This window comes from Octopus bimaculoides, chromosome 9 (genome assembly GCF_046866305.1).
Source record: "Octopus bimaculoides isolate indiv1 chromosome 9, ASM4686630v1, whole genome shotgun sequence".
Lineage (NCBI taxonomy): Eukaryota > Metazoa > Mollusca > Cephalopoda > Octopoda > Octopodidae > Octopus > Octopus bimaculoides.
Genome location: NC_142936.1, coordinates 6,964,627 through 6,989,165, shown reverse-complemented (window position 1 = coordinate 6,989,165; position 24,539 = coordinate 6,964,627). Strand labels below are relative to the sequence as shown.

Sequence of the window (24,539 nt, the reverse complement as noted above, 5' to 3'; positions counted from 1 at the left end):
AACCATGTGTCTGAATGGCCAGAAACTATTAGTAGCTTTCATTTTAATACAGTGTACATTAAATGAAACATAGCAAACAACACACACGTACATACACACACAAACACACACACATATTTGTAAAATAAAATCTCTCTCTCTCTCTGTATATATATATATATATATATATATATATATATATATATATATATATATATATATATATATACGCTCACAGTATGATATAGTGTTCTGAAAGACCTTCATCAAATATATTTGTTATAAATACGTATAAATCAGTTTGGACGCGCTCACAATGCAACAAGTCATTGTTTTTGTCGAGTATCAGACATCCTTTGTTTCTCTGAAATAATTGTATGCAAAACAAGCGTATTACTCTATATTTCCCTAGCAGCAGCAGTAGTAGCAGCAGTAGTAGCAGAAATATTGATTTAAGTGCATTTATAATAACTATTTTTATGAATTCCTTTGTGACTAAACTTGGTATTAGTTTTAGAATAACTATTTTCACCGTGGAATATGTATTTTTGATCAAATCGACCACTTTTGTTTCATGACTGTAGCTTTAACCGATATTAGTAAAGAGAATAAAATAGAAGGGCAGGAAAAAAAAAACATTAAATTTCGAGGAAATAAGTGATTATCATTGTTGATCAAATAAATAAATAAATGAAGTTTTGAAATCTGTAAAATGTTGATGTTTTGACTAAAAGAATGGTACGAAGGTTGAGAGAATACACCTCCTCTCGCGGCCTAGGATCTTGTTTTACAAATTGTAGTAAACAGTGAGGTTGGAGACCCGAATAGAAATACCTTGTGGGTGGTCGTTATGTATGTCTTAATTGCTATGAACTTTCAGGCGGCGAGCTGGCAGAAACGTTAGCAGGCCGGGCGATACGCTTAGCGGTATTTCGTCTGTCTTTACGGTTTGAGTTCAAATCCCGCCGAGGTCGACTTTATCTTTCATTCTTTCGGGGTCGATAAATTAAGTACTAGTTGCGCACTGGGGTCGATCTAATCGACTGGCCCCCAACCCCACAAAATTTCGGGCCTTGTGCCTTGAGTAGAAAAGAATTATTGTGAACTTTAAGGCAGCGAGCTGGCAGAAACTTTAGCACGCCGTTAATAAGACTTTGAGATAAAGGGTCTTTTAATATATCATCCTTGCTTTTTCATCGTTTCGGAGTCGATAAGATAAGTACCAGTTGAGTACTGGGGGTCGATGCAATAAACTTGCCCTCCCCCCTACGAACTTGCAGGCCTTATGCCAAAATTTGAAACCGATATGTTTTCCTTGTTGCGTGAGCAGTTCGAGAAAGCATATCCAATAAATATATTTGAAGTTTGGTCTGTATTGGATTTTTTTTCTTTTTTGGTTTTGAATCAGAAGAAACCTTCTATGATTTTATTTTGGCATCGACAACACGAATTAAATTACAAAATACAAAGAGAACATGAACTCTGACAAGAAAAAGCACATATTTAATAGCTCAACAAGTTAAGTCAAAATTTAAAGAAATACGAGCAGCCGAGATTGTGGAAAATTCTGACCGTTTCTAATGACATTTTACACTTTCTTGGTATCTGCATAATGTTTCTAGCATCAAATGTTTATTGTGAAAGTGGATTCAGTCTTTTGGAGAAACACTAAAAGATATAATGAAATAAAAATCAATCAGACGTCAGAATCAATTCCTTCAAATATATCCAGTCCTCAGGTTTTCTGGTCTTGTTCCACTGCAATAAATCATCGTTTTATTATAAGCGTCTACCCCAAGGCGGCGAGTTGGCGGAATCGTTACCGCACCGGACAAAATGCTTAGCGGCATTTCTTCCGGCTATACGTTCTGAGTTCTAATGTTGCCGGAGTCGACTTTGCCTTTCATCATTTCGGGATCGATAAAATAAGTATCAGTCGAAAACTGGAGTCAATGATATCAACTGACTCGCAACCCTAAAATGGCTGCCTGCTGCGAAAATTTGAAACCGCTATTAATATTAATCCCTCCCAAAAAGATAGACAATGCTATGATTAGATCTTCAAAAATCGGAGAGAGAAGATAAGTCGATCACATCAACCCCAGTGCTCAACTGGTATCTATTTTATTGACCCCGAAAGGATGAAAGGCAAGGTCACCCTCGGCGGAATTTGAATTCAGAACGTAAAGACGGATGGCATGCTGCTAAGCATTTTTCCCGGCGTGCCAACGATTCTGCCAGGTCGCCATCTTGCTTTTATCGGTATATTGTTTTGAGACTCAAAACACCTGATCGCTTTTTTCAAGAGTTACCTGGGAGAGCTTTAAGAAATATTAGGCTGATTGATAGAACATGTGAGTACGCAGCATGTACGAAAAATCATACTGAATGACTCGTGTACTCAATGTCTTCCATGTTGGTTTTTTACCCCCTTATTCGGGTTTCTCTTCTCTTACATTGCCCGTTATCCTATCTTATCTAATCTTATATTTTACTACAGAAAGACGCAGACGACATGTATGCGTGCGTTAGTCTTCCTTAGACTGAAATAGATATTAAACTTTCAATGCGTGTTAGTGTTGTACAAAATGAAATAAATTTTAAAATAGCACTGCACCTTATTTCTAAATAGATTCACACCAACGCAAAACAACACTTGTCGGCCATTAATTCTGGTGAATAATCTTATATTTTGTTGCGTCTTATCACGCATATCAATCTATATTCTTTTCACCTTGAATATATCTTCATCATATCTTCACATACTTCAGCTTACTATTTTCTTTAAATGTTATTTCGAATAATCGTATGTTTCGTATCTTATAATACATCAAATGAATTCAAATTAGATCATGTACCAATAACATGCATGGTTATGTGGTTAGGAAGTTCGCTTCGCAACCACGTAGTTTCAAGTTCTGTCTCACTGTGCGGCACATTCTGCAAGATTCTTCAATTACAGCTCAGGGTCAACGAAAGCCATGTGAATTTAGCAGACGGAAACTGTGCGGAAGCTCATCGTATATATACATACACACACATACACATATATACTCTTTTTACTTGTTTCAGTCATTTGACTGCGGCCATGCTGGAGTACCGCCTTTAGTCGAAAAATTCGACCCCAGGACTTATTCTTTGTGAGCCTAGTACTTATTCTATCGGTCTCTATTGCTGAACAGCTAAGTTTACGGGGACATAAACACATCAACATCAGTTGTCAAGGAGGAGTGGGGGTACAAACACAGGCACACAAATACATACATATATATACATATACATATATCATTATTATTATTATTATTATTATTATTATTATTATTATTATTATTATTATTATTATTATCATTATTATTATTATTAAGGCGACGAGCTGGCATAATGTTTAGCACATAGGGCGAAATGCTTCGCAGTATTTCATGCGTCTTTACGTTCTGAGTTCAAACTCCGCCGAGATCAACTTCATCTTTTAGGGATCGATAAAAAATGTACCAGTTGAACTTTGGGATCGATGTAATCGATTTAGACCCTCTCCGAAGTTGCTGGCCTTGCGCCAAAATTTGAAACATGTTATCAATAGTTTAATACTAGGAGCTGATAGGTAGGATACCAACAGTAGTTATGTCCCTTTACTCACGTTGTTGGTTTCAAATTTTGGCAAAGGCCAGCACGGTTGTGGGACGGATTAAGTCGATTATATAAAAAACCTAATTGATGCCATCGATTCCGAAAGTTTGAAAGGCAGAGCCTATCGACCCCGAAATGCTGAATGGTAAAGTTAATCCCTCGGCACTTCAGTTCAGAAGGTAAAATCGAAAGAAATGCTGCTAAGTATTTTTGTCCGGCACGGTTACGATCCTGCCAACTTGCCGCCTTTATATTGCCATTTGAAAATTCTATAACGTACTTCATTCTCGAAGAATCGATAAAACATGCACCAGTAATATACCCGAACCAATTAATTGTTCCCAACCTATCTCCGCAGAGTAATTAGATATTAGAAATGCTATCCTCTGTGACAGATAAATAAGAAGAAATGAGAAATACTTGATTGGCCATGAATTAGGTTTTGTAAACAAAGGAATATTTTATTTACAAAACAAAATCATAACCATGACATGTAATGTGATTCTGGTCAGAGTGGCACTGGCTGGCTACAAACCGAATCGGCATTGCATGACAACTTTCAATTATATAAATCACAAACATAGCGCTGGATTAAATGCTGTCTTAATAGGATTAGCAACTTCTTCGGTCAAAGCCCAAATGACACATTAAGTCGACATAAATCCAATGGCGTGGTATTGTTTCGTGCCACAAAGCCGGCAATACCTCAATTCATACGTGATAATTCATGAAATGCTTCACACACACACACACACACACACACACACACACACACACACACACACACACACACACACACACACACACACACACACACACACACACACACACACACACACACACACACTAACACACACACACACTAACACACACACAAACACAAACACACACATACATATATGTATGTATGTATAATATATATATATATAGATTTGTGGAGGCGCGTGGCTTAGTGGTTAGGGTGTCAGCCCCATGATCGTAAGATTGTGGTTTCGATTCCTGGACCGGGTGACGCGTTGTGTTCTTGAGCAAAACACTTCATTTCACGTTGCTCCAGTCCACTCTGCTGGCAAAAATGAGTAACGCTGCGATGGACTGGCGTCCCGTCCAGCTGGGGAACGCATACGCCATTGAAACCGGGAAACCGGGCCCATGAACCTGGCTAGGCTTTAAAAGGGCGCAAATATATATATATATATATATATATATATATATATATATATATATATATATTCATTATATTACAATGTATTACAATTGCTCCTTGTGAATCAATAGGAGAATGAATGTTGCACTTTTATCGTCAGTATGACAGTTGGCATCTTTAAGTTTACATCTTTTTCACGTTTCAAATCTAAGTTATTGATTACGTTGGCGAATGGTAGTTTGTAAGGAGGTTTAAATGTTGATGGTTTGGTATTTAGAAACTGACTTTAATTTTAGCTGAAATGGGCTCCCTTACTTTCTAAATGAGTAACGCAAACTACTCTACGAAAATCTAGAAAACTTCTGAAAGAAAGTTATAATATATAACCTCTCTCTCTCTTATGTATATATATATATATATATATATATATATATATATATATATATATATATATATATATATATATATATATATATATATATATATGTATGTATGTATGTATGTATGTATGTACATACGCATACATGCACATACATACATACAAAAACACGCACATATAGTCGATAAGCTTCACGATTTTTTGAAAGGTTAATCTAATAAACACAGACAAGGCAATAACGAAAAAAAAAATACCATTATAAAAAAATGGTAAAGCTAGAACATAGTCGTGCTTTCAATACAACACATGAATATATATATATATATATATATATATATATATATATATATATATATATATATATATATATATATATATATGTATATTGATTACATAGGCGAAGAAGGAGACGAATAAGTAGATAAAGTTACTCTATAATATGATATATGGCATAATCTCTACCTAGAATTTATACTTCCTCCAAAATTGTAAATACTTATCGGGAATAGAAATTCAATAATGATATTTTCTTTTTTTTTTTTTAATTTTTTGAAAAGTAATTATTACGAAAAGACAGTGTATTTGTATTACATATCCAACGCTATCACGTAAGATAATATATGTTATGTGAAATAGTGTATAAGGTGTGAAAAACAACATGTCTGTTAGAGGAAACATAATGATAGTTATAATAACAAAAATGTCTTGTTTTTGATTGTGTGTGTATTTTATTTTTGCTCCACTATTTTCATTTTTATTCTCACATGTTTACCTCTGGCTGGGTTTTCTATGTAATTTTATTTCTTTCTAATATATGTCTGGCGTCTTTTGTAAACATATTCTTGGCATAATTATACCATAATTATCTTGTTTCCTGTCAATGAATGCAACGCTATTATATTACAAGACTTTCCATCTTTCCTACGATGCTAGTTGTGTTTGTTTTAATCCCAGACTGTCAAGTAACTGCGGGAGAGCGGATAGATTGATCGTCTGTCGTTTCGTCGGAATGTGCACGAGTCGCGGCAGTGTCCATTTAACGCCAGCAGCATTTCTTCGATGAACGAATCTTATACCAAACCAGTAAACAGTTTCCGCGTATCAAAGCCAACCAGCGCGGTCACAGTAACCCTTTCGCAGATAATTCATCGATATAAAGTGACGTTTTCAGAAGAGATCACGCAATTGTTTCGCTCTCAAGTGTGAGCTTTCGATTTGGCACCACTAAGACATGGGGTATGCAAAAACACAACAGAAACAACACTGGTGGGTTAAACCTGTGTAAACAGGCGTAGCTGTGTGGTAAGAAAGTTGCTACCCAAACACATAGTTCCGGGTTCAGTTCCACTGCGGAGCACCTTGGACAAGTGTCTTCGTATAGCTTCGGGCCGACCAAAGAATTGTGAGTGGATTTGATAGATGAAAACTGAAAGAAACCCGTTGTAGCTATCTATCTATCTATCTATCTATCTATCTATCTATCTATCTATCTATCTGTCTGTCTGTCTGTATGTATGTATGTATGTGTGTGCGCACACACACACACACACACACACACACACACACATGTATATATCTATGTGTGTGTGTCTTTGTGTCTGTGTTTGTTCACTCTGCCACCACTTGATAACCGGTGCTGGCTTGTTTACGTCCCCGTAACTTAGCAGTTCGGCTAAAGATCGATAGAATAAATACCAGACTTAAAAAAATAAATAAGTACTCGGGTCGATTCATCATCATCATCATAATCATCGTCGTCATCATCGCCGTCCTCCTCCTCCTCTTCCTCCTCCTCCTCATCATCTTCGTCATGGTCATCATCATCATCATATTCGTCGTCGTCGTCGTCATCATCATCATCATCATCATCATCATCTTCGTCATGGTCATCCATCGTCATTGTTGTCTCGTCGTCACCATCTTTAGCATCGTCCTCATCACCAATCATCGTCATCGTCGTCAGCATCCTTCTTCTTATCCTTGATCATGTTTGTTGGTGTTGTTGGTGTTGTTGGTGTTGTTGTTGTTAGTCGTTTTGTTCGCTGCGCACTTTGTAAAGAAACAAGAAGAGAAAAATGAAATAATTAAGGAAATTTTCAAACATCTTAATAACAACCCCTCCCCAGCACCCGACAAACTACCCTCATCTCCTAGATACTAAAACAAAAAAAAAAGAAACAAAATATACACAAAAAAAACTTGAACTAAACTAAAAATTAAGAAATGAAAGTGAAAATCCTTGAAAAAAAATTGCTTCATCCCACTAAAAAATTGCTTTCGATTAAACGATAAGTAGGGGGGGGGGGTATTTGTTACCTTTTTTTGGTTTAATTTCTGTTGGATCGAAGAAATTGCATTGTTCTTAACGAGCATTAAATGAGCTATTTGAATGGAAAGAAAAGAAGAAGAAGAAGAAGAAGAAGAAGAAAAAGAAGATGAAATGGAAGAAGAAGAAGAAATGGAAGAAGAAGAAGGAGGAGGAGAAGAAGGAGAAGGAGAAGAAGAAGAAGATGAAATGGAAGGAGAGGAAATGGAAGGAGAAGGAGAAGGAGAAGGAGAAAAAGAAGAAGAGGAGGAGGAGGAAGAAGAAGAAGAAGAAGAAGAAGAAGAAGAAGAAGAAGAAAGAGGGGAGTAGAAAGAAGAAAAGAAGAAGATGGATAAAAATAATAAGAAGAAGAAGATGGATAATAATAATAATAAGAAGAAGATGGATAATAATAATAATAATAATAATAATAATAAGAAGAAGAAGAAGAAGAAGAAGAGGAAGGAGGAGAAGAAAGAGGGGAGTAGAAAGAAGAGAAGAAGTGGAAGAAGAGGGATAGTAATAATAATAATAATGATAAGAAGAAGAAGAAGAAGAAGAAGAAGAAGAAGATTAAAGAAAAATAGTTGTTGACGAATGATGGAGAAGAGAGCGCTGTTGATGAGAAGAATGTGGTTTTGACATGTGTTGAACGCAACGCATTCGGGCCAATCTAATATCAACTGCGCAGCTATATAGTGAGTGCTGTGCCTGGGGCGATCTTTGAATTTGTCATCCTTATCCCCAGGGCTTATACAGTTGACTCAGGCTCATATAACAGGCTCAAAAGCGTCGACGCTATGGAACCGTCGTCCAAAGCGGACCTCTCCCCCCAGGCTCCCCCCACCTACCTTCCCCCTGACTACCCCTTGCTAAGCTACGGTTCCTTATGACGCAGAATATCTATAAACGCTCAACAAATAGTAAGCGATCACTCAGCAGATTAAGTCTGTTTTCTTCTCAATGCAATAGTCTTCTGTGTCTGTCTGTCTGTCTGTCTGTCTGTTTGTCTGTTTGTCTATCTATCTATCTATCTATCTATCTACCTATCTATCTATCTATCTATCTATCTATCTATCTACTTGCCAGCTAGTCTGTCTGTCTGTCTGTCTATGTATGTATGTATGTATGTATGCATGTATGTACGTATGTATGTATCTGTCTGTCTATCTCTGTCCCTATCTCTGTTCCTCTCTCTCCCCCACTTTCTCTCTCTATTTCTCTCCCCCCTCATCCCCTCCTCTCTTTCTGAGAGAAGACCCGTACCTGTATTTATGAGATTGCAATCAATAGATGCAACAAGAAGCGAGTTGAGTTTCTCTTGCTGTCTTCCTTAAATTCTTACCGGTGGCCTTTGATAATTACATCAACGAATTCAGGATGCAATGATATATGTATATCTACGAGAACTCTGCCTTCCTTTCATCTACAACTCCAAACGGACAGAAATTCAAGAAGAGGTCCTTCCAGGCCAAACATACATAAATCGGCGCATTATTGTATGTTTGACCATGGGTTTTCATTTAAAGCCGAGCAAGATGATGGATTTAATCCCTAAGAACTAAATATCTGGTCAAGTCAGCTTTCAAATGGACACCATAGGATGTAAGAAAAAGCTTTGTCACATGCACAATCAAATTGTTGCTATAATATTAGCTACAACAAAGTGCCTTCTGTAATCTTAAGTCTGTGACGGTTCATGGTTTCTGTAGATCCATCAGCAAGAATCCACCTTGTATGGAAGATTACATATATATCATATGGTTTCCAAGATCATTTTGTCAAAGGAACTCAGAAGAGGATGGTTATGGTTATCTTTCTTATAAACACTAACGCGGCACAAATAATGCACCCGTTTGTAAATCTGCCGAAGATTCCAAAACCGACAAAGTCCTTAAGACATGCTCAATGTTTGTTTAACATGAATGCATAGTGGCAAGAGAAATCTGTGAAAGAGCTGTGAAAGAGAATGCAAGGCTTGCGTGGAAATAGATCTCAAAAAAGAGGAATAGCAATGGTGTTGTGTGAGCTTCGGCCAGGCACTGTCAATGATCCCAAAGAACTAAATATGTCCTTTGTGAAAACGATAGGATGGTCTGGATTTGAAAGAGATTTAACTGACGTATCTAGCATTTCGCGTGACCACATAGAAGCTTTCTCAATGGCTGATTCAAAGTGGTTGATGGTGATGATTATGAAAACTGTTGTTGTTAAACATCACGTCGACTCTGATGTATCAATCCTACAATCAAATACAATCCATACGTGACCTTCCTGTTTTGGGGGTTTAGCTTTGATAACAGTGAAGGTGCGTGGTTCAGTGGTCAGAGTATGTGGCTCTCGATCGTTAGGTCGTGAGTTCGATACCAGGTAGCGCACTGTGTCCTTGAGCAAGATACTTTATTTCACGTTGCTCCAGTCCACTCTGCAGACAAAAGTCAGTTGTACCTGTAATTCAAAACGGCCAAAATTGTTACATTCTGTATCACGCTGAGTCACTCTAAGAACTACGTTAAGGGGGTACGCGTGTCTGCGGAGTGTTCAGCCACTTGCACGTTAGATTCACAAGCAGATGTTCCGTTGATCGCGTCACCTGGAGCACTCGTCGTCGAAACCGACGGAGGGCCAATTGCATGGATTGCATTACATAATTTGCCCTTCCCATTTCTAAGACATTTAGTTTGAGAGAAGTATTTGACTTTTGTTTCTAGCAGTGCTGTAGGTGGTTGGTAGATGATGGCGATTTGGCACTAAGCGCTTGATGTGTATCTGGAGAAGCAGTGGCTCCAGCGATAGTTGTGGTGGTCATGGCGGTAGCGATCCTCTGATGATGGAGCAATGGTTGTAGTGTTTGGTAAGGATGGTGATGACATTGGTATCAATTCTGGTGCTGACGATGGTCGTAATGGTATTAATGCTCATTGTGATGGTGGCGGTGGACTTGGCGTTAGCGGTGGTGCTCCTTGTAGTGGTGGAGGTAACGGTGGGAGCGCTGGTTTTCTTAGTGATGTTGCTGATCATTGTATTGATGGTGGCGGTGGTGTTACTGATGATGATGGTGGTGGTGTTGGTGGTGGGGGTTGATGACAACAATGGTAGTGGCAATGGTACATACAGGTGGTTGCTGTTCATGTTCTTGTTTGTTTCATCACACCCATTGTCAAAACCAATCCATCGGTGACCATCCAGTCATTTTATATATTTTGTTTAATACATATAGAGTATCAACAGTTGTGGTGGTGGTCGTGGTTGGCGGGGGTGCTGTCTCTGGCTGTGCTTGTGCTTGTAATGATGGTGGTGGTGTTTGTAGTCGTAGGGGCGATGGTGGAGGTGGTTATAGCAGTGAGTGTATGTATGGTGACGGATGTGGCGGTGGTGTTTGTAATGGTGGTGGAAGTGGTGGTAACGGTAGTGACTTGATGGTGGGGCGGCGGTGATGATAGTGGTAGGGGTGGTAGAGTTGGGGTGTGGTGATGGTGGTAGTGGTAGTGGTGGTGATGGCGGTGGTGATGGAGTTGGGCTATAGTGATGGTTGTGGTGGTAGTGGTGGTGATGGCGGTGGTGGTGGTGGTGGTGGTGGTGGAGTTAGGGTATAGTAATGGTGGTGTCGGTGGTAGTGGTGGTGTTGGTGTTGATGGTAGTGGCGGTGGTGGTAGCAATGGTGATGGAGTTGGGGTGTGGTGACGGTGGTAGTGACGACGGTAGAGTTGGGGTGTGGAGATGGTGGTGGTGTTGGGGTGTGCTGATGGTGGTAGTGATGTAGTGGTGGTAGTGGTGGTGGTGATGGAGGTGGCGGTAAGCATTATGATCGTTGTGGTGGCCATCATCGGGAAGGATGGGGCGAAACCCCAATTTTTCCTCATTATACACTGAAGAGGGGAATTGCTACGATACGCACTCTTGAGCAGGATTCACTGGGGCGTGACGAAGTGTTTTCTTAATCAGTTTGCCGTGGTTCGAATGAGAAATGTCATCTATCGATCTATCGATCAAGCAGAAGAAAATGCAATTAGAAGAAATCAGCTTCATTATTTTTCATATTGTTCATCGTTATTTATTTCCTCCAACCTCCAACCCCATTCCCCCAACCCACCCACCCTCCCCACCTTCGCCATCACCATAAAAACGATCCACGTGATCACCCGCACCGCGACCACCCGACCACCGCCACCACCACCACCACCACCACACCACCACCACCACTAACACCACCATCACCACCACCATCGTCATCGTCATCATCATCATCGTCATCGTCATCATCATCATCATCGTCATCTTCATCATCATCATCATCATCATCACCATCATCATCGTCATCATTATCGTCATCGTCATCATCGTCATCATCATCGTCGTCATCATCATCATCATTATCATCATCATCATCATCATCATCATCATCATCATCATCGTCGTCGTCGTCAGTAGAGGATATCGAAGATTTCGAATATCAAAGCCGATTTGAAATACATTTTTTGCTTTATTTTTGTTTTTCTTCTTCTTTTAATCATTTCACTTTTTTTTTTATTTCATAATATATATTTTTTAAAATTTTATATTTCTACTTCTATATGTATGCTATCGATTTATTCGTTCTTCATTCATTTTTTCCTAATTCTCTTATTCATTTATATTCATTTATTATTTCAAGGGTGTGGAGGGTTTCAATTTCTCCTTTCTTTGTTTCTTAGTAGTTTCGCTGTTAATTATTATTTTTGCTGTTGCTGTTGTTGTTGTTGCTGTTGCTCTTCGTTGCTCCTTTTGCCTTGGCTCTTCTTCTACAGATAATCTCTTCCTTTCTAATATATATTCCACCATTTTCTTAAATTATGTATCATTTGATTCTTTCTTTTTTCTTTTGCGGTAATTTTTTAAATCGTTATTTAGAAAAAATAAAAAAAATATTGGCTAATACTACTTCATTTAAATCTATTTTCCGTTTTTGCTTTATATTTTTTGTCAGATTTTCTTCTTGCTTTCGCGTTTCTTCTTCTTCTTCTTCTTCTTCTTCTCCTTCTCTTTCTCCTCCTCCTCCGCTCCCCTCCACTCTCCTCCGCTCATCTCCACTCTCCTCCGCTCATCTCCACTCTCCTCCGCTCATCTCCACTCTCCTCCGCTCATCTCCACTCTCCTCCCCCCTTGTCTCCACTGCCCCGTCTTCTTCTTCTTTTTCTTCTTCCTCTTCTTCTTCTTCTTCTTCTTCAAATTCACTCACAAGAAATTGGTGACCCGGGGCTATAACAAAAGTCACTTGTCCAAGGTGCCGCGTAGTGGGACTGAACCCGAAACCACATGACTTCAAAACGAGCTTCTTAACCATCCAGCCATGACTGCACCGACTGTCTTCTGGATGGATCATCTCTGTTTATCTCTTCAATTATTTCTGCTTCCTAATCTTTCTATTTCTCTTTCCCAAGCACTTGCGAATTTTTGCTTAAAATTTCATATCCCCTTGTACTTAAATTTAACATGGAGCACTCACACTTGTAAAATCCCTCGCGCCTTTCTTGTACTCAATAATTGAATTTATATTGAAAATCACATTTCTTCGATTTCTCTTTGAAATATATGACTCATAAGACCGGTTTTCTTGTTTCCCTGGCGTATAAATGGCCAAGGTCACGATATTCCCTCGGAATTGGAGGCCGAGTGGTAGCAGGGTCCAAGGCTAGCAATTTTGAAGGGAGTTGGGGAAACAAGTCGAATACATCGACTCCAGTGCTAGACTGGAACTTTATTTAATCGACCACGAAGGGAAGACAAACAAGGTTGACCTCGGCGGGATTTGAACTCAGAACGTGAAGAACAGGCTGCGTAGTAAGAAGCTTGCCTTCCAGCCACGTGATCTCAGGTTCAGTTCCACTGCGTGGCACCTTGGGTAGGTGTCCTCTGCTATAGCCCTGGGTCAACCAAGGCCTTGTGAGTGGATTTGATAGACGGAAACTGAAAGAAGCTGATCGTCTACATATATATATGTGTGTGTGAGTTTGTGTCTGTTTTTGTGTTCATTCCCTCCACTCTTTGAAAACCGGTGCTGGTTTGTTTACGTCCCCACAACTTATCACCCCGTAATTTAGCGGTTCGGTAAAAAGAGATGATGAAATAATAATATATATATAAAAAAAAGGAAAGTTCCTTCCCGAGTCATATAGATTCATAAGGACCGGTTTCCCGGTTTCCATGGCGAGTATATTCCCCACCTGGCGGGTTACTCATTTTTGCCAGCTGAGTGGGCTGGAGCAACGTGAAATGATGTGTCTTGCTCAAGAACACAATGCATCGCCTGGTCCGGGAATCGAAACCACAGTCTCACGATCATGAGTCCAACATCCCTAACCACTAAGCTAAAGCTATGAGCCTCCACGACGACGGAATAAGCACCAAGAACTGAACTAAGGCGGTGCCCCAGCATGGCCGTAGTTCAATTACTGAAGCAAACAGAAGATAAAAAAAATCAAAGATAATCGGAAGAAATGCTACTAAGAATTTTGCCGATCGATTCTGTCAGCTCACCGATTTTCTTTAAACCTCACGGAATTGCTAATAAGACTAAAATACTGTGGAAGCGATCTGGCGGAAACGTTACCACTCGAGTAATATCCTTTGCCTCATTTTTTTCAAGCTATACACTCTGAGTTCAAATTCAACCGGAGTCGATCTTATTTATTTGATTCTTTTTAAAAATTTGAAACCGATAAAAGAGAAAACTATATGTGGTCATCCTTGTAACTTGAACTCGCACATACAAAATTTGGTTTCCTGCTTATATTGATTAAAATTAAAAAAATAGGAATGACCAAGAACGAAAGAAAGAGACAGAGGTAGGCGAAGGCAAGTAAGGGGTGGTAATAATATGGAAGAGAGAGATTGAGAGAGGGAGTGTGATAAAGAGAGATAGAGAGGGAGAGAAAAAGCGACAGAGAGAGAGAGAGAGAGTGATATATAGATATATATATATAGAGAGAGAGAGAGAAGGGGGGAGAGAGAGAAAGGCAGATGGATAAATTAAAAATGATGAGAGTAAGAGAGGGGATAAAAGTATAAAGGAAGTTGGGGAGTGAAAGATATATTGAGAGTATTAGATAGATACATAGATAGCAAAAGAGAGAAAGAGGGGGAGAGAGAGAGTAATAGACAGACAGACAGACAGAAGAGAGAGGAAGACGAGAAGCGGCAAAACTTTCAAAGAGTAGCAAAAGACAGGGGGTTCAGCAGCACTGCGGTAGGAGGAGAGAGGCAGTCAATAAACTATAACCGTAGCATAACTGAAAGTGGGGGGAAAAGTAAGAGGGACACACAGACATACACACAGACATAGAAACCTCATCAGACACACACACAGATATATATGCGTGTGCGTGCGTGCGTGCATTTTTGTGCGTGTATATATATGTATATACGTTTATATGTGTATGTATGTATGTATGTATGCGTGCATATTAAAAAAGAAATATTTTTTTTGCTATTTGTTACAAAGTTATTCTCAAAGGTGACCTTCACAGATGGTGGACTCTGTGTGCTTGTCGAGCATGATTGAAGTCGTAATCTTCATGCTCTATCCGTGTGTGCACCTTTATATTCCAATGAATATCTCTTCTGTGTTCATTGTGCATGCTCTTTTTTTCTTCATCTCTTTCATCACCATTATCATCATCGTCATCATCATTATCATCATCGTCATCATCACTAGCATCATCATCGTCGTCGTCGTCGTCGTCGTCATTATCATCATCATCGTCATCATCATCATCATCATCATCATCATCATCATCAATATTGTTGTTGTTGCTGTTGTTGTTGTTATTTTTATGATATGTCGGTTGCACTGTTGCATGCTTTGTTACATTCAATCTTTAAAATGTGCGCTCAATATCGACGTCACCACCACCACCACCACCACCACCGACGCCACCGTCATTATCACCAACTTCGTTATCATCTTCATCGTCATTATTTCTACCCTCCTCATTATCACTCATCAGGTTCATCATTTATTTTATAATCCACATCATTATTCCCATTTTGTTTTTTTACTTAATTTTATTCGATCATATTCTCCTTCTTGCTTTTCTTCTCTCAAATTCTTGCTCTTTTTTTTTCCTGATATCTCAATATTCTTGTTATTGTAGCAGTTGAACATTTTTCCTACTTTTTCTTCCTGCTACTGCTATTTACTACAATTCTTTCAACAGTTTTGTGCCAGCTTCTATTCAACTGTGAATGGATAAGCCTATGATGGACTGAGGTGCCGTTCAGGAGGAATGTTGTAATCTCGGTCACTTATACACCCATGGAAACCTGGTTAATCGGCAGCCATATGAGTTCTGGTTCATTAGAGACCACATATAAACTTGTATTTCCACTGAAATTCTGAACATAAATTCTGCACCTCTACAAACAACGACATCGGCTGTAGCATCTGCACTATCCGACGCGCTTACTTTCCTAGTCAAATTTAGAGGCCGGGCCTTTGGACCGCAGGCAGAAGCATTGCTTTGTCCGCTGGAATGTTACGTCTGACCGTCAGATATGATCAGCGTTCGTGAGGGACGTGGTGAACTCGATGGTCAGAGCCAGCTTAAGCCACCCAGGGTGAATGTACAAGTAAGTACTTGTGAGTGCTAAGGCACGAGCAGTACTTACTGTTCTAGACTGGTACTTAACCTTATCGAACCCCGACAGGATGAAAGGCAATGCTGACCTCGGCGGGTCACATAATGCCAGGAATAAAAATTTCAAGTTATTTTGTCCTACACTCAAGAGACTCTGCATTTCATGTTGTTCCAGTTCATTCTGCTGTGAATGGGTAAAAAGCCAACAATTTTGAGATCAACAGGTACTCATGTTTTCAACTCAAAAGGATGAAAGAAGTCGATTTCGGTTGCATTTGAACTAAGATCGTAAAGACGAATGAAATGTCGTTAAGCATTTTGCCCGGCGTGCTAACGATTCTTCCAGCTCACAGGGCCAACAATTTTGGTGGGGAGGAGCAAGTAAATCACATCGATTATATAAGTGTATGTGTTGTTTTATTTACTTGCATAATGATTCTGTAGAGCATTTTATTCTTTTGCTTGCTGGGTCTCGAGGAAGGCGCAATAGCTAGAGACTGTTCAACGAGGCGGGTGTTGACTTACAAAGTTCCAAGAGGTCGCTGATCGAGCGATGAGGTGTATTCCAGTGACCCATAACACAATATCCACCACGCCTACCATATTGGATGGAGTTTGAAGCAGACTTGGTTGTTATTTCATGTAAATCGATCGACTGCGTAGAGACTTCTGTACTGGCTCGTTGTTGATTTTGTTATGGTTGTTGATAACGTTCTTATTATTAGATCAATAGTAAAATAAAGTGGCAGAGAGCCGTACATGATTCCCTTGTGCAATTTAGAAAGGGATTTTGAACGCTGTGAGTTCAAATGTAACGAGGGACGATTTTATCTTTCGTCCTTCCAGATCAGATAACCTTCACATCAGTCATATACGATAATCCCGTTAGTCAATTGTACCCACTCTAGCAGAAACAGCAGCGGTAGCAGTTGTAGTAGCAACAACCGTGAATGAGGGAGCCTCTGTCTGCTAGAAATAAAAACTACATCACACCCAAATTGCACCATGCCATCTTTAAACAAAAAAATTAGAGGATACAGTGACTATTGTAGTTGATATGTTTACGGTTGGGAAGTCTTTGAAAATTTGAAGCCGATATTTATTCCTTCCATTAATTCAGCAAGCTGGCAGAATCGTTAGCATGCTTAGCGTCATTTCGTCCATCCTCATATTCTGAGTTCGAATTCCGCCGTGGTCAACTTCTCCTTTCATCCTTTCGGGTCGAAAACATGAGTACCTGTTGATCTCAAAATTGCTAGCTTTTTACCAAAATTTCACACCTGCATTTATTTCTTACTTGAGCAGAGGACCACATCATTGTACTTCATTGTCAAGGTGTGTGTCCTAGTGGTTATTGTGTTTAAATTCGCGATCGCAAAATCGTGGTCTCGATTCCCAGACGGTGCTGTGAGTTGTGCTCTTGAGCAAAACATTTCCTTTAATGCTGCTAATCCATTCAGCTGTAAACGAACTCCACTACTAGCTGCGACGGTCTGGCGCCCATTGAGGAGGGAGTTTTTAAATCTCAGTTACTCAAACGCAATGAAAACCAGGTCAAGCTCAGGTCTTATGAGTCCTGGGGCTCATGACAACCCTCGGTAAGTAATACTTCATTGATGCATTTAAAAAAAAAATCGAGTTAAGGAAGCTGAAAATCACATAATGGGATTTGAACTTAAAACGTGAAGAGTCACCACACATGAAGTTCAACGCTCTGCTGGTTCTGCCAATCTATTTCTCTCGTATCAACCTTCATATTAACGCAACCAACGTCATTCCCTAACTTATCATTGTAGATTAACAACATTCCACTTTAGGAAATATTGAACAATAAATGAGGGTAAATAACAGAGTATACAAATAATATTCTCGTAAAGGGACATAAAAAATAAAATTTCCACTTCGAAACGAGCATTAAGATGAACAAATATGCACGAGATTTCTACATTAGCAGATGACTTATATTGAGATATTTATACATTCATGCACCATGCATGCATACATACATACATACATACATACATACATACATACATATATATGTGTATACACACACACACACACACACACATATTTCTCTGTGTGTGTGTGTGTGTATGTGAAGGCAATGTTTCTAACAGACCTTCTGTTTAATGCTGATGGAACTCAATTCCTCCATTTCAATGAGGAGAATAAAAGACAAATACAGGCAATTGATTTTTTTATTATTTTTTTTTTTTACTCTCTCCTCATTTTGTCTTTAAGTAATTTATCGGAACTTTGGAGATAAAAGGATCATAGATTTCTTTTTCTTCTAATCTTTATTTCTTAGCTTGCTGAAATTTTAAGATTAGGGAACTTAATTGCATCTTCTTTCCTTACGCAATGACATAATAATTGTGAAGCGGTTCACATTCTCCATTTGTACGGAAACTGCAGGAATTGGCATTCAAAGACACCCTGCATCTATTTACTTACCTTTCTGTTTTTATCTTTGTATTTCACGATAAATTATTTTCTTCCGTTGGTTTTAACGTTTAAACAGTTTCTTTCTCAATTCATTTATATTACTTAGATAAAATTCATGAATGACGATTCTACCCGAAAGAATACGCACCGTTCATGAGATGATTAATTGTGGTGGTGGTGGTGGTGGTGGTGGTGGTGGTGTTGTTGTCGTTGTTGTTATTGTTGTTGTTGTTGTTGGTGGTGGTGGTGATGTTGGTGTTGGTGGTTGCGCAACTAATGTATGGAACAGCAACTAAAGCACAGAACCATTTCGTCCTAAAGTAAGTAAAAATAAAGAGGACACGTGACACATATCATTTTGTATATTTACCCCCCCCCCCCACACACACATATGTATATATATATATATATATATATATATATATATATATATATATATATATATATATATATATATATATATATGCATTCATGTGTACATATATACGTACGTACGTAAATACATACATATCTACTTGCACATGTTTTTTACTGAATAAATCAAAATAATGGTGTGTGTATGTGTATATGTATGTATGTATGTATGTATGTATGGTTGTATGCGTGTATGCATGTATGTATGTATGTCTGTATCTGTCTGTCTGTTTGTCTCGCAGCCTCTGTGTATATATATATATATATATATACATATATATATATTCCTTTTTTGTATCACCTAACAGTCTGGATGTTTTGCGTTCTTGTCCCATTTTGTATTTTATATACATACATATATATATATACATATATATATATATATATATATATATATATATATATATATATATATATATATATATGTATGTATGTATGTATGTATGTATGTAGGTATACATATATGGTGCATGTGTACGTGTATAATTCTATCAGTTACACGTAAATATACATATATAAACACACATACACACATGTATACATTTACATCTTATATCGAATTTGTTTTGTAAAACGAATGAAGGCAATGATGAACAAATACTCGAAGCAACTGAACATTGTGTAACATTATAAATATATTTGAAAGTTCTCGAAATCTTTGGCATATAATTAAATATAAAACATGATATTGTTAATAGGAAACTACATGAGTCAGCGTAGAATAAAGAAACAGACGTCTCGCTAAATATCAGACTCTTATTCATTTCAATGTCTTTATGACATTATGTTTCTTTTTCTTTTTTTGTTCTTAGAATTGTTTCAATTTTAACATAGACGAACTTGTTCTCTGACAAAGGAATGAAGTTCTAGCGCTGGAATTTAGATAACAAAGCGGTAAAATGGAAATGTTTTGCTTAGCATATTTTCACTGTTTCGTTTAGAGAGTTTATTTGTAAAATGCGTAGTAGCTGTTCATTTCTTTTCCCTTTTAAATAGTATAAGATATCCACGAAATACACGTACATCAAGCGATTACTTATATACATAAAGGCGGCGAGCTGGCAGAAATGTGGGCACGCCGGGCGACATGCTCAGCGGTATTTCGTCTGTCTTTATGTTCTGAGTTCAAATTCCTCCGAGGTCGACTTTGTCTTTCGGGGGTCGATATGATCGACTTAATCCGTTTGTCTGTCCTTGTTTGTCCCCTCTGTGTGTAGCCCCTTGTGGGCAGTAAAGCAATAAGAAACGTTAGCACGCCCGACGAAATGCTTAGCGGCATTTCGTTTGTCTTAACGTTCTGAGTTCAAATTCCGTCGAGATCAACTTTACCTTTCATCCTTTGGGGGGTCGATAAATTAAGTACCAGATGCCTCCATCCTCCGCCACCTACAATAGAAAAGATTACTTATATACATAAGAGCACACTTGTATGTTATATTACTGTCTGTGGTAATTTATGCATTTGAATGTACAACGCTTTTGTGCCGTCAAAATTAACGTATTTCCATTTTCTATTTCCATAAATGGAAATTCCTTTTGATACAGACTTGATGTCAATATAATCGTTCCAGAACATAGATCCTTAGAAAATATTTTGAGTTTTCTTCATACATACATACATACATGTATACATATGTGTACTATGTATATATATGTGCATATATATTGGTATATACATATACATACGTATTTATGTGTGTTTATATATATGTGTATACACACACACACACACACATATATATATATATATGTAAACGTATAACGTATATATGTGTATATATATATATATATATATATATATATATATATATATATATATATTCACAACCACCTATATACAAATATTCATGGACAAAAATAAAATATTTTTCTGTATATATACCCTGAAACGATTTGTTTATTTATATAAAATCGTGAGATAAATCTTATTCGTTATTTTACGATGTCATACTTAAGTTGCTAGCCAAACCCTGCACCATGTTACACAGAATACACTTGTTTACACTTGCCTTGTTACTCTGGCACTGTCACCACCTCCACGTAACGGCGTTATGGAACTAACAGTCAGGAAGAATAATAGAGAATGAAATAATTTAATGAAAAACGCGAAAAGGATTCTAGATAAAACGAAGTATAATAGAGAACGGAAAATCCTTTTTCAAGATTTCTTATTTTTAAATTTTTTGAGGGGACTATTTACTTCCGGTTCACAAAGAAAATTGAATGTCTTTTTTTTTATATTTTCTTTTCAGTTTCATCTTATTAAAATTACACAGATTGAAAATAATATTCTGCAGGCGTTAAAACATTACCATATCTTGATGCTCTTCGGGAAAAATGAATCGAGGAAATGAAACGTGTTCTAAAGAATTCTAATAAATCATGAAATACACGAAAGAAAGAAAAAAGGAAAAAGAAAAATATTGTTAAAAATATTGTTAAATTATTAAATAAAACTCATTTCTCTATATTTCGAAGCTTCATTTTGTAATCGGAAATATTTTATTAATTTATAATTTTTTTGTGCGTTTTGATAAAGCAAATCTAATATTTGAAAATGTCTTAAATGTTCCGATTCTAGATTAGATTAGACAACTTGTAGTTCTCATTAGGCAAGCTTCAAGTGCGTTATCTCTCTAGGTCGATGGTTTGTATTGGATGAGACAAAGTTATCTGGAAGAGCAGCCCTCTGACTGAAATTCCAAGTATATTCTACTTCACATTTTTTCCTACCCAACCGCCCCTCTCTCTCACTCTCTCACTCTCTGTTTCTCTTTCATCTTTCTGTTCTCTCTTATCTCCTCTCCTTCTGTTCTCAAATTATTTTTAAAACTTTAAATAAATAATAATAATTGCTTCATTAGGTACGAAAACTAGTGAAGGAGGAAAGAAGAAGAAGAAGAAGAAGAAGAAGAAGAAGAAGAAGAAGAAGAAGAAGAAGAAGAAGAAGAAGAATAAGAAGAAGAAGAAGAAGAAGAATAAGGAGGAGAAGAAGAAGAAGAATTAGAAGAAGAAGAAGAATTAGAAGAAGAAGAAGAAGAAGAAGAAGAAGAGAAAAAAACTATTAGCACAGCAGCTTTTCAAAAACAAAAAAAAAAGAAACAAGCAGAAAACAACAACAGCAACAAAAAAAAAATATATATAATCCGCACACTCTTTAAATACAACAGCAACAACACTAATAACAGATGCTGTACTAACAATAATAACAACAATACCAATACGAGGTTTTCTTAATGTTAAGTTTTACACGTAGTATGTGATGTTTGTTTATTGTCTGGGTGCAGTTCGTGGGAAGTATCAAAACTATCCAAAACTCAGTAGTCAGCCAACCACTGCGTATGATTATTATTATTATTATTATTATTATTGAGTGAGAAGCAGTGCATGCCATCAGAGTGACACTGGGGTAAAATATACGAAGCCCATTATACCCATCATGACTACCCGTCTGATAAGGGTACACCAGGCACATGCATCACAACCATATGTGTGCAACATGGTGATCTCATATCAAGGTAAACAGCGCATGACCTCACAGGTGGGATCCAGTTAGAATTTTCTTCAGGTCGAATAGCCCACCCGCTTAAAAGGTCCTTCAATAAGGGTTGTTTAAGGATATTGAGCAAAACACCCATGTTTCCAAAGGTGATTTATTCAAACCCCAAAGAATTCCTCTCGAAACATGGCTATGATGCTCCTCCACTACTTCTGCTCATGATCAGGGATGCACAAAAGAACATGCTCAACTGGTTAAGGTCAAACAACTGACAAGCAAATCTGTGGTATTGAGCAGAATATTTGCTGTAGCCCATCTTTTATACCAAGACAAAACGATGTACATGATAGCACTTCCAATCAATTAAGATCAGAAGCCATGAAACCCAATGCCTGGTACTGCATCCGGGCATTTCAATGCGTTTTACGCAATTTATCAGATATTTACATTGTTTATGAGTTTTTGTGTTAACTTCGATGAAAGATTCAATCAATATCAACACCGAATGTTAACCGTCATTTATTTCAGTATCACCCAGTCAGGCATTGGCCATAGACAAGAATACAGAAGCTTTCCTTGTCAATATTTTGGTATGGAAAGGCGGCGAACTGGCAGAAACGTTAGCACGCCTGGTGAAATGCTTAGCGGTATTTCGTCTGCCGTTACGTTCTGAGTTCAATTTCCGCCGAGGTAGACTTTGCCTTTCGCCCTTTCGGGGTCGATCAATTAAGTACCATTTGTGTACTAGGATCGATCTAATCGACTGGTTCCCTCCCACAAAATTTCGGTTCCTGTGCTTAGAGTAGAAAAGAATATTTCAGTATAGAATTTTGAAATCCTCTTTCTAATTTAGTCTCGTTATATTCTGAATATTTCTGTTCCTGTTTTTCTATTTTAATTACTGATGTCTGTTGTTACTTCTGCCACTATTCTATATATATTGGTTTCCCTAAGGGTAGAAAACAGACTTTTGTTTGGTTCATATTTTGTAGCTATTTCTGTTAGACTCTATTTATCTTAGCTCAATATACACATATATTTTTTACTCCTACACTACACATACATAGCTACATACATACTTCTATACGTATATACTCATAGACACACACATATATATATATATATGTATACATCTGCATATATGTATATTTACATTCGTACATGTATACATACATGTACATGTATACATACATGTACATGTATACGCATGCATGTACGTATATATATGTATATAAATATATATATATATATATATATATATATATATATATATATATATATATATATATATATATATATATATATATATATGCATATGCATACATATATACATGTGTATATATGTATATGTGTATATGCTTGTATGCATGTATGTATGTATATATGTATGTATGTATGTATGTATGTATCTATTTATATACATATATAGGAATACATCCTTGTGTTGACAGTAAATATAATTTACTAATTTTATGTATAGTCATTTATGTGGTATCTTCGAAATACACTTATTATTTTACTTATTTTCCTATCTAATCTTGTTAATTCATTTAGTTTCCAATTGAGAACGTTGTACTGATGACTAATTACAAAAACAGCGAGAGTATGGATACCTATTATCTTGTTGTTCGCATTTAACTCACCTTTAAGTATTAATCTTATACATCTATATTTTTTCGAGCTTCTGCTAATATCTGTGTATTGTATTCTGTCTACCTCATTAATTTCTAAGTATTTGTAAGTCTGTGTTTGGCCTAATTCTTATATCTCTCTTCCTTATCTGACGTGATAGGAATAGTTTTTATTAATTTTCATCACTTGAAGGTTGCTTTGGTGCAGTTTTCTAAACTAGATTTTAATCTAATTTCCCTTCAGAATATTTACAATTTACGTAACAGCGTTTCTAATTATTTGTTACTTGTTGCATACATCTGAAATCCATTGCAATAGCATTTGTATTTGCTGTCCATTAACGTGTTGCATGATTGTTAAAGCTATCAGCGTCTGAGGAGAGAAAAGGTGGAGAGGTTGTGTCCCCTTGGAATAGTCCTGCTTTAATAGATATGGCATCTGGTTTCTATAATAGTTCATTGTATTCCATTTATCTTTCGTCTGGAATTTGTTTC

The 24,539-nt window shown here is 37.3% G+C and overlaps 1 long non-coding RNA gene across 1 annotated transcript in view; it reads left to right on the top strand.

Moving 5' to 3' along the window:
* Window positions 1–21,315, top strand: part of LOC106873982 (uncharacterized) — a 42,079-nt gene extending 20,764 nt beyond the window's left edge. Inside the window, exon 3 of the long non-coding RNA XR_001409946.3 lies at window positions 21,167–21,315. This is a non-coding gene — a long non-coding RNA (uncharacterized LOC106873982). The remainder of the gene's footprint in view (window positions 1–21,166) is intronic.
* The last annotated feature ends 3,224 nt before the right edge of the window (window positions 21,316–24,539 follow it).